Below are 12,626 nucleotides of genomic sequence, written 5' to 3' on the forward strand. Positions count from 1 at the left end.
GGTACTGGGGTTAGGACTTCAACATATATTTTTGGGACACAATTTAATCCATAACCTGTTTTCTTTCTCTGGAGGACTCAGGAAATGGGTGGGGGGTACATGTGGACACAGAGAAGAAAGGGCAGTTGACAGAAGACCTTAATCTGAGTAGGGAAGGTCCCAGAGCTGAGAGGGACCAGTAAGGGTACAACTGAGGGGTCTTAAGATGGCCATGTTTGAGTTTTCTTGTATGGCATCAATTTTAAGTTTTTGTTTACTGAGTTACAACTTCTTGCTGTTTTAACTCAAGTTGTCAGCAAGGCTTGTTAGCTGCTGCAACCTGGGGTTAACCTGGAACAAGTGCACCTTGAGGAAGGAGGGAAAAACAACGACCACATCTCTGGGTGAAGACAAGAGCTACCACATCTCTGGGTGAAGGCGACTGGGAGCATTACAGCAGCCTGAAAAAGTGATTGCAGGACAAGAATGATTCGGAAGACACTGGAGCGGCCGTTCTGATTACGTGGAGACAAGACATATGATTATAGTTTAGCAGTTAAACTGTGGGTTTGGGAGTCAGACATCTTGTTTTGATTCCTGGCCCTACCTTATAAGCTGTGTGACCTTGGGCAAATTAATTCACCTCCCTGAGCCTCAATTTCACTCTCTGTGAAATGAACATAACAGTCCCTATTTATGTACATCACTTAATATAGTGCATGCCACACGGAATTCTGTCCAATCATATGAAACTGCCATTTTGTAGGTCAAAAATGGTTGAAAATAGGCAAATTCATATGGTTCAACCTAAGAAGGACATTATTATTATTAAGTACCTCCCTCTTCAGAAATATTGGCCAGAAGACTGGATTCCCTGCAGTCACTCAGAGTGGGCGATTGAACTGTTTAATTCAGATATGAAAGGAAAGGGAAGCCAGAAAGACTAGAAAACAGGGGATTCTCAGGTTACAGTTGTTATCCTCTGATCATAATTCCTCTCATTTGGACCACTTACTAAATATATTCTCACATTTAACTCTTTGTGTACCTGTGACAAATATATATATGTATAACGAAACATTTGCCATTTCAACGTGTTTTCCACGTACGATTCCATGACATTAAGTACGTTCACCATGTTGTACAACCATCACCACTGCCTGTTTCCAAATTTCCCCATCACCCTTCACAGAAACTCAATGCCCCCTAAACAAAGATGCCCCCTTTCCTGCTCCATCCTCCCCCTGGTAACCACTGATGAACTTTGGTCTCTATATATTTGCCTATTCTAGATAGTTCATATAAGGGATCATACAATATTTGTCCTTTTGTGACTGGCTTCATTTTACTCAGCATAATGTTTTCAAGGTTTATCCATTTTGTAGCATGTATCAGGAGGTTTAACTCTTTAAGCTGCCCTAGTGAAAACACTAGACTGACGCTCCACTAGAAATTATAACAGAGAATTTTACTGAAGGAAAAAAACAAATAAGATCATTTCACGAAATAGAGAATCATACAGGCACTGAAACAAGAGGCAGTGTGCGTTCTGGCTCTGGCAGAGAGCAGTGAGGCATTTACTAGGCAGGGCAAACAAAGCAAATCAGTTTCCCATCAAGGCGGTGTAGGGGAAGGAAGGAAAAATAAATAAGGGGCTGTCAAAATATGAACTCTTCTAACAATGATTTCTAGCCTAACATCAATCTCTTATTTCCCAATACAAATGGCCTAAAGCAGTTTTTCCAAAGCAAGCTGTGTAAACATCCCTGATGTGGGGGTTTAGGGACTGATTGTAGGTCCACCAGTTCAACCCTAGTTGGAGTCCTGGAAATGTAAAAGTTGACAATTTATTTAGGAAGAAGATTCAATCAGCTCTCACTTGAAACCTTTTGAAATGTAAACATTGTCTATCTGGCTAGGAGGAAGTGAGTTAGGGCCTGGGCATTCACAGATGAATTGCCTGAGAGCAGCTAAGACAGCAAGATTATTTACACGAGCTAAGGCCCCCTGGGTCTCTACGCTCTTTGTGTCACAAGCAATTACAACTTTCACAGGAAGCAAGCTTGTCTTTTGTAGAAGGTAGAGGCAGGCTTCAAAACTAGTTCCAGCTTAACTTAAAATAGAATTTCAATTTAGGTCTGGGATTAATGATTTCAATCATGCCAAGCAGCCCCAGGTTTAAGGTTTGCTTATGCAAGGTCTTTCTTACCTTTATTTCCCTTTCAAGCCCTCCCCAAATGCCCTTTGTAACCAGATTTTCCCTGGACCATAATTTGAGGATGAAATTGGGCCTATGGAAGTAAGTGAGGACTTCTACTTCCTGGCCTGTGGGGATGGTCATCAAGGGTCAGGCTGAGGTCTCCAGGAGAGAGGTGGGAGGTTGGTCAGACTTCCTTCTGAGGCCTCTGGGCTTCTCTGACAACAGAGCCTGCAGCCAGCAAAGACTGGGAAGCTTCAGGAGGGCGCTGGAGGTGCAGAGAGAGGAGGTCTTCTCCAGAACCCAGCCTGGGGCTGGAGCTGGGGGGGAAACAGTGGAAGTGGACACCTGCTGTATTTACTTTGCCTTGAAGGTGAGTGGGAGGCAGTGCTGGACCTGGCAGGCGAATGGCCAGGAATTAGCTCTCTGGAGAGAAGGGCAGGACAATCTGCCTCTCACTCTCACTGTGGAAGGAGAGAAGGGAGAGATGGGCAATTTTCGATTCTCCTTGGGAGCTGTCTTTTCATTTTCACAGAAGCTTGAAGAGCTAGATGAGTCATGTTTCTGAATGCATGGGAGGAAGGAAGCCTGGCCTCTACTCTGACACACATGGGGTTGCAGAGAATCGAAATCGACTCCTCAGCAACTGGTTTTTAAGTGGCACGGTTACCTCTGGCTCCTACTTCTTAACTCCACTGAATTGTTAGTTTCTGCTCTGCATCTTTTTGACTGCTTTGATGTTATTCTGGAGGTAACATATCCTGGTGTTAACAGAGACCTAGTCCTTCGTTTCCAGAAAAATCCCCATTCACAAAAATTCATCCCATGTTCTGCAAACTTTCCTGAGGTATAGAGGGAAGGGCAGGGCTTAAATCTCAGGAATGTAAACAATTCAAAATTGAATACTGACTTCACTGTTAAGAAAGGTCCTTTGGACCTTCCGTCACAGTGCTAAGCACCCCCTTTCTTCTCTTATTGGTTGTCCTCACCCCGGTTTCTAATGTGATCCCTCTTATTGCTTGTCTTCTCAGAGCTAATACCCTTGGGTTCAGACTTTCCACACTTTCCAGTGGTTTATCAAAGTATTATCTTCAAGAGAGACAATTCCCTCCCTAAGGAGTCTGCTGCCATCTGTTAAGACAACAATTTCTTCCATCCTGCCAGATACATCCATCTTTAAAAAAAAAAAAATGGGCTCACTCAACGCATTCTCTATGACAACAGAGCTGATCATTTCTTCCTCCATTTTACAGAAGAGGAAATTGAAACTAAAGTCTTGGCACTTGCCTAAAAACTCCTCTGCCCAGCTCTTCACCTGGCTAGGCCATCAGGTCAGTCAGAGTGATCTTTTCTGGTTACCCCATGTATTCTCAACCACTTTGCTCATCTGTGCCCTTCAGTACCTTTGCAAAAACCTCTCAGTAATTTTTTTAATGTTGTATTTCTTATTTACCATTTCCTCCCCCACTAGAATGTAAACAAGGTGAGGTCATAGGCCAGATCCTTATTCACTGCTATGGCTCCAGAATTAAGCACATAGCAGGCACATGGTTAACATCTGTGAATGAGTGGCTGAGTGAATGAATTTAAGGGTGGTGAGAGCCAGGCCTTCTGAACTCCTTTCTCTTCTTTCTGCCTCACCATAAGGCTTCTCTGAATGGTAAACAGAGCCAGCCTTGCTCAGTTTCCAGAACTGTAAGAGCACAGAGTGTTCTTATGCAAGCACTTTACATTCCACTAAGGTCTACCCTCATGCCTGGCTTTATTACAAAGTACTTCTTTTGATATGAGGCATTGGTGGTTCAGTGGTAGAATTCTCACCTTCGTGCCAGAGGCCCGGGTTCAATTCCTGACCAATGCACCTCACGCACAGTCACCACCTGTCTGTCAGTGGAAGCCTGTAGGTTGCAATGTTGCTGGACAGGTTTCAGCAGAGCTTCCAGGCTAACGTGGACTAGGAAGAAAGGCCTGGTGAAAAATCAGCCAATGAAAACCCTATGATCACAACAGTCCAATCTGCAACCAGTCATGGGGATGGTATAGGACTGGGCAGCATTTTTGTTCTGTTGTACATGGAGCTACCATGAGTTGGCGGCTGACTCTACAACAACAACAGGTCTTTTGATAGAAGTTTTTACTTCCTTGACAAAATGTGCAGGTTAGGGCATCATTATAGTACTCTCCCCAGGAGTGTGGAGGCTGAGGCCCTCCAGGAACCTGATGGAAGAGATCTGTATCAGTGGAATGCAGGAGAGGGCTTCTGATTCTGATTGGAGGTCACAATGGTGACTCTCATGGTCCTTCACAGCACTTGAAGGCAGGGCTACTTAGTGGTCAGAACCAACCTTCAGGCTTCTCCCAAGCCCTTTCTTACTGAACTTCACCCCAAGGGGCAGTCTCGCAGGAGGGCGGGGAGCCGATGCTTTGGCGGGAGACCACCTAGATTGTGAGTTCACTTACTTACTTCTAGAGAGCCTGGAATTTGAGCTTCAGATCTCTCCTCAGAGAAATAGAGATGTCACAGCACTTCATAGAGTTGATATGAGCATGAAGTGAAATTATGCTTAGCATATGATTTCTGGCACATGGGGAGGGCCCACAGCACAGCACCCCTGAGAGGAGGAAGGAGGACTCCAGTCAGAGAAGTGGCTGCCTGTACACCTGGAGTTTCAGCTGACGAGGAGGGGATTTAAGTTCAGGAAAGGATGAGGTCTGAGCTTCCTGGGGCAGAGGTGAGTTGATTTCGCCTTCTGCACCAACCCCACTCCATCAGGGTTTCTAACACAATTCAGGGCTCAGAGAGAAGCAAAATTGTTGATCTAACTGAAGTGGGAAATTAAGGTTTAAGCTCCCAACTCTTCCACTACCTGTGAAACCCAAAGCAACCAAGAATTTTCTTTCACTCTTCCTGCAGGTACCAGGAAGCTAAGAGCCATACACTCAGGTGTAGAGGTCTGGTCCTAACTCACAGGAATGACTTCTAACACCAACTACCTGAAGTAGGCCAAACATCACAGGCTGAGGGCACACTCCTCCACAACACTACCCTCACTTCAGATACCAGTTGCAAACTCAGGGGATCCCCAGGGCCACCCTCACTTCTGATCTGCTGGCTACAAACAGGGGGGTTCTCACTACCTGCTCAGGTCCAGTTCAGTAGAATGAGTCACAGAACTCGAGAAAGTGCTGTGCTTACAACGACGTTTTATTGTAGCACGAGAATACAAATCAGAACCAACCTAAGGGAGAAATGCACAGGCTGAGGTCTGGGAGGGTCCCAAACACAAAGATTTTGTTGTCGTCTTCCCATGGAGTCAGAACATGTCACCTTCTCTGCACATCAATGTGTGATGATATTAATATTGCCAACCAGGGAAACTTACCCAATTTCAAGGTCCAGAGTTTTTATCAGGATTTCATTATGTCGGCACAGTTGATTGAATCATTGGCTACTTGATTGATTTCTATCTCCAGCCCCCTCCTCTTCCAGGAGCTCAAAAGATGTCATGTGTCTTGAAGTTCTAATCCTCTAATTACATGGTTGGTCTTTGGGGGGGCTAGCTCCCATCCTCACTCATTTCATTAGCATAAACCGTGGAAACATCCGCTAGGAATCACCTTGTTAGCATAAACCATCAAGGTCCACCATGAATAACAAAGGCACTCCTAACACTTGGGAAATTTCAAGGATTTGGAGGTTATCTCCCAGGAATAGGACAAAGGCCAGTCAACCTGTTTATTAACTAGTTGCCTTGAATCATGGTGACCACATGTATGTCAGATTAGAACTTTGCTCCATAGGGTTTTCAATGGCTGGTTTTTTGGAAGTAGATTACCAGGCCTTTATTCTGAGTCACCTCTGGGTAGACTTGAACCTCCAACCTTTCTGTTAGCAGCCAAGAGTGTTAACAATGCACCACCCAGGGACTCCAAATTCATTATGTCACATCCATTAACCCACTTATCCAAATCATTGTCCACTTCTCCCCTTTGTGCTCTCCCTTCCAGTCAAACTAAACTAGCTCCAGCTCACCACACAGACCCTGAAATTAATTCCCTCTTCTATGTTTTGCTGGTGCTGTTCCCATACCTGGAATGCACCTTTCCACCCTCTACATTTCATCCATTTATTAGTTTATTCAACAAATATTTCTTAAGCACCTACAAGGGGCCAGGTACTATCTTTGCTCTGGGGACATAGTGATTAACAAGAGAGGGGAAGGTCCCAGACCTTTTGCAGTTCACATTCTAGTACTGGGAAAGCAGATAAACTCAAGCCAGTAAATGAACAAGATAATTTCAGGTGTGGATAAGTGCTGGGAAGAAAACCAGGAAGTAATAACAGGTTGATGTGAAAGATAGTGTGCTAGGGTGGAGGAGGGATGTAACTGAGATTGGGAGCTCAGGGCTGGTGCTTGAGAAGAGACCTGGATGGAGCCAGACAGGCAAGCAGTATGAGAAGAACATTCTAGGTAGAGGAAACTCCAGCGAGTGCCAAGGCCTAGGGCAGCAACAAGCTTAATTTGTTAGAAGAACAGAAAAACAAAAACAAAAAACTTGCGTTACATACTTTTTGTTGGGCGCATGCTAGACTCTGGAGATACAAAGATAAATAGGATATGGCCTTTTTCTCTAAAGAGTTCATTGTTTAAGGGGAGGCAGAAATTATGGTGAGCACCCTTTCAGGGATCTTCCTGGATGTTGAACCAATGATCTCATCCCTTACTTTCTCTAGGAACTCTTCCACCACCCATGGCTGTTGGCCCCTTGCAGCCACCTTTGTCTAGGAGTACCCTGTGTGGCCATGAGTGGTTGGACCAGTGGGATCAACTGATCTAAGCAGGACCATTCAGGCTTTTCCCTCTCCTAGGATGACTCTCCAAGCACTACCCTTGCTTGTGGCTGGGACTAGAACTTTTATTCACTCAATGAACATGGTTTGAGCACCTACTGTTAGGGTCTCCAATTGTCCCAATTTTCCCAGGATTGACAAGTTTCCATGCTCAAACTAGGAGAATCCTGTGAAAACCAGGACGACTTGTCACCCTATCTGTTGTGTACCAGGCTGAACGTTAAACCTGAGAATTTAGGAGCTGCATGGCGATTCAGTCCCATCACTGTGACTGGAGCAGCAGAGGAGGCTAGTCTGCAGAGAGAGAAGAACAGAGCAGAGATGAGAAGCAGAGAGTGAGTCCCCTGGATTCTATCTTTGGTCCCAGGGCCTTCCTGAGCCAGTCCACATCCTTGACCATGGATTCTCAGACATCCTGTTACCTTACAATAAATCTCCTTTGTCTGTTTATATTAGCTGCAGTGGGTTTCTGTTACTTGCAACCCCAGAGTCCTATTAGATTGAGACACAGTACGTAAATAACTATAAGCCAAGTTGCGTGTGCCCTCACAGAGGTGTTCACAGTCCGGAGTGCAGCCGTGGTCCAGTGCGGGAGTGGCCTTCCCACTTGGCTAAGTCCCCAGGAAAGTTTTCCCCAACTCTTTGACTCAGTTTATGGCCCCTGTCTCTTAATTCCCAACAACTTTGACCCTATCTCAGAACACTACTACTTCTTCATCTTTGTACTTTTCCACACACGTCTAACATGTGTTTGTGTATTGAAAATGTGCAGTTTAATTATTATACATATATAAGAGGCTCTACACACACAACACAACAGGTTAGTGGTGGTTCAGTGGTAGAATTCTCACCTCCATGAAGGAGACCCAGCCACCACATCTGATTCGTAGCCAACACTGTTTGTAAGCGCAGGCTTGTCTGTTGCTATAATACTGAACAGGTCTCAGTGTGGGTTTCTGACTAAGATGGATGGAAAGAAAGACCTGGTGATCTACTTCCCAATATCAGCTAACAAAACCCGTATGGATCACAATGGTCAAATTCTCAGCTGATCACGGGGATGGCGCAGGACCAGGCAGTGTTTTGTTCTGTTGTGCATGAGGTTGCCATGAATCGGGTATCGCCATGAGTTGGCGGCCAACCCGATGGCTGCTAACAACAACCACATACCCAAGTGAGTGTGAATATTTCTATTGGGTAATAATCTCTTACACTCATGTGGTGCTGCAATATAGAAAGCATTTTCAAGTTCACTATCTAATGGGCATCCAACTCTTCAGAATTTGGATATTAATAATAATAACAGCAAGGTGCTGTTTATTTTGTGCACATACTATGCGCTAGGTAAGAAAAAAACAAAAATGCTAACAAACTCTGAGGCTCAAAGAGAATTAAGGATTTGCATAAAATCCACACATTTGTCAGTCACAAGCTGATCAAAGAATTTTATTTTCAGGCTGCAAGCCCCATGTACTCTGTGCCCCAGCTGTGTCTGGGGGCAGAGTGAAGGCTGCTCACCCACTCCCTGGCCCCCAGTGGTCTGACTCATGCCTTCTGGATCATCCCTGGCTCTGCGCTGACCCCCTGAGGAGAACAGACCTCAGGTCACTCAGCTCATCAGTGTGGTAAAGTCAGGGAATTTGGCTCCCCAGAGCCACTGTGGTTGCCATGGCACCTTCCCCTGGCTCCTCTCAGTGTAAGCCTGGGGGCGAGCTCTTTTGAAGTGAACAGGGGGAAACAGAAAAATTCTTCCACTGATGCAGGCACCTCGCAAACAGCCAGCTTCTTCTCAAAATTCCTCCCAGTGCCCATCAGGTGAGGCTTACAGCCATCGAGAGGAATCCCTCCATTTCACAGGTGAGGAAACTGAAGACTGAGTGCAAGAGGTTGTGCCTTGGCCAGGATGTTCTCTGGAGTCAAAGAAAACCTGAGCTCCAAGCCAATCCCTGAATGTAAGCTCCTGAACTGCACTGAGCTTTGGATTCCTCATCTGTAAAATGGGGACCATAACACTCCTTCTCTGAAAGAGTTATGCTGAGGATTAAATGAAACCATGTACATAAAGTGCTTTGCAAAGTGCCCAACCCTTAAGGAGATGCAGTTGCCCAAGGTCACCCTACCTAATTGTTACAGGATTCAAGGGACATGAATGATACCATCAGTATGTCTTGAAAGAGCCTATTTGACACAAAGCTTGCTAAGGACAAAACAGCAACTCCTTGTTAAACTTTCAGAACGATAACCACAAGACGCCAACTGTCAAATATTAACCCTCTCACCTGAACCTTGAGCCCAAAGGTCAGAAAAGGGCTCATTAACATAGTAAAAATCACTCCCCTAGGTGGAGAGTTTACAGGATAATGAGACCCTCTAACTTTATAATGAGATTAAGACTGTATTGTGGTTGCTTAGTACGTTGTTGTTGTTGTTGTTAGGTGCCATCGAGTGTGTTCCTACTTATAGCAACCCTATGCACAACAGAACGAAACACTGCCCGGTCCTGCGCCGTCCTCGTAATCGTTGTTGAGCCCGTTGTTGCAGCTACTGTGTCTGTTCATCTCATTGAGAATCTTCCTCTTTTTCACGGACTCTCGACTTTACCAAGCATGATGTTCTTCTCCATGGACTGATCCGTCACGATAACATGTCCAAAGTATGTGAGATGTAGTTTCTCCATTCTTGCTTCTAAGGAGCATTCTGGTTGTACTTCTTCCAAGGTGGACCTCTTTGTTCTTTTGGCTTGTCACGTTTTTAGGTGCCATTGAGTTGGTTCTGACTCATAGAGAACCTATGTACCATTGAATGAAACAATGTCAAGTCCTGCATCATCCCCACAATCCTTGTTATGCTTGAGCCCACTGTTGCAGCTACTATGTCAGTCCATCTCATTGAGGGTCTTCCTCTTTTCCGCTGACCCTGAACTTTACCTGACGAGACATCCAAAGTATGTAAGACACAGTCTTGCCATCCTTGCTTCTAAGGAGCATTCTGGTTGTATTTCTTCCAAAACAGATTTGTTTGCTCTTTTGGCAGTCCGTGGTACATTCAAGATTCTTTGCCAACACCACAATTCAAAGGCATCAATTCTTCTTCAGTCTTCCTTATTCATTGTCCAGCTTTCACATGCATATGATGCAATTGAAAATACCATGGCTTGGGTCAGGTGCACCTTAGTCTTCAAGGTGACATCTTTGCTTTTCAACACTTTAAAGAGGTCCTTTGCAGCAGATTTGCCCAATGCAATGCATCTTTGGATTTCTTGACTGCTTCTTCCATGGGTGTTGATAGTGGGTAGATCAAGTAAAATGAAATCCTTGACAACTTCAACCTCTTCTCCGTTTATCATGATGTTGCTCATTGGTCCAGTTGTGAGGTTTTTGTTTCTTTATGTTGAGGTGTAATCCATACTGAAGGCTGTGGTCTTTGATCTTCATCAGTAAGTGCTTCAAGTCCTCTTCACTTTCAGCAAGCAACGTTGTGTCATCTGCATAACACAGGTTGTTCACGAGTCTTCCTCCAATCCTGGTGCTGCCTACTTCTTCATATAGTCCAGAGTCTTGTATTATTTGCTCAGCATACAGATTGAATAGGTATGGCGAAAGGATACAACCCTGACATACACCTTTCCTGACTTTAAACCACGCAGTAGCCCCTTGTTCCATTTGAACTGCTGCCTCTTGATCTATGTACAAGTGCCACATGAGCACAGTTAAGTGTTCTGGAATTCCCGTTCTTAGTATGTTAGAAAATGTAAAAACCTGTAGTTGTATGATTTGTTAAGAACTTCCTCCTTCCTCAGAGTATAAAAGATCTGACCTGTGTAATCCAGGACAGGCAGAATCTGAGGATTGCATTCCTCTCTGCCTTAGCTCCTGCACAAACTCAGAATAAATTCTCTCTTTGTTCCTTACCCTGGTGTTGTCTTTATTGGTGAAAGTCACACCAGGCCCAGACCCAGAACTTGAGCTGCATAACATGGTTTCTGGTCAGGACTTTGCTGCTAACTTGATGCATGACAGGGGTGAGTCCCTTCCCCACTCTGGACCTCAGCATCTTTTTCTGTAAACGGAAGGAGGGTTGGACTAGATGATGCCTAAGATAGTTTTCCAGTTGTACAATTCTATGCTTCTGGTGGCAGATTCTAATTCCAGGGCACCTAAATCTGTGTTTGTTTCACCATGTCACGCTGCCTCACTACCAGAACAGCCCTGGGGCCCAGCCAGCAGCCCAAGCCTGAGGGCCCTTTGCAGGGAGCAAGAGATGACTTCGAAGGTGGGAACTTTCCACTAGAGCCTGGGCTTATGGCACTCAGTCTGATTTCTCAGAGTCCTACCAGGCCTTGTGGGGAGATGTTGGGGAGGGTGGAGGTAGAGAGAAGGGGATAAGGAAGATACCTTGGAAGAGGGCGACTCAGGATTGCCAGTGGGGAGTACCCATCTGACAAGGTCAACTGAAAGTGATTTTAAACACCCTCAGTGTAGGACTGTGGAGGAGTGGGATGGGCACTTTGATGCTCCAGACAGTAATTGCTGAGGTTAAAGGGAGAGAAGAGACAGGAATGGGGACCAGAGTTGGAGTGGGAAGGGAAGCTGAAAGGGATAAACAGAGAAAGGAGGGAAGAACTGATTTTTGCCTAAGGAAAATGACAGCTTGATTAAAAACAAAAAAAACAGGAGACAGAGTTTTTAAAAGCACGTTCCCTTCTACCATCATGCTGTTTGCTCACTGTACCTGGAACACAGGCATCTGAGATATTCCACTGGCCCCACCCCCTCTGGAGCAAGGGAGAATGAAGAAAACCAAAGACACAAGGTAAAGATTAGTCCAAAGGACTAACAGGCCACAACTACCACAGCCTCCACCAGACTGAGTCCAGCACAACTAGATGGTGCTTGGCTACCACCACCAATTGCCCTGACGGGGGTCACAATAGAGGGTTCTGGACAGAGCTGGAGGAAAATGTAGAACAAAATCCTAACTCACTAAAAAAGACCAGACTTGCTGGCCTGACAGAGACTGGAGAAACCCTGAGAGTATGGCTCCTGGACACCCTTTAAATTCAGTACTGAAGTCACTCCTGAGGTTCACCCTTCAGCCAAAGATTAGACAGGGCCATAAAAAAAATGAGACTAAATGGGCACACCAGTGCAGGGGCAAGGACGAGAAGGCTGGAGGGGACCGGAAAGCAGGTAATTGGGTACCCAAGGTCAAGAAGGGAGAGTGTTGACATGTCATGGGGATGACAATAAATGTCATAAAACAATATATGTATTGTTTAATGAGAAACTAATTTGCTCTGTAAACCTTCATCTAAAGTACAATAAAAAAAAAAAAAAAAAAGAGGAGCCTTGGAGTCAATGGTTAAGCACTTGACTGCTAACCAAAAAGGTCAGTGGTTGGAACCTATCAGTGGTTTCAAGTGAGAAAAGATCTGGCAATCTGCTCCTGGAAAGATTATACCTTAAAATGTTAATGGCAGGGTAATTACTCAGAAAAGGAGGGTAAGAGTAGTTGCACAACTCGAAGAATGTAATCAATATCACTGAATCGTACATGTAGAAAGGGTTGAATTGGTGTATGTTTTGCTTTGTATATTCT

Source organism: Loxodonta africana, chromosome 3 (genome assembly GCF_030014295.1).
Source record: "Loxodonta africana isolate mLoxAfr1 chromosome 3, mLoxAfr1.hap2, whole genome shotgun sequence".
Taxonomy (NCBI): Eukaryota; Metazoa; Chordata; class Mammalia; order Proboscidea; family Elephantidae; genus Loxodonta; species Loxodonta africana.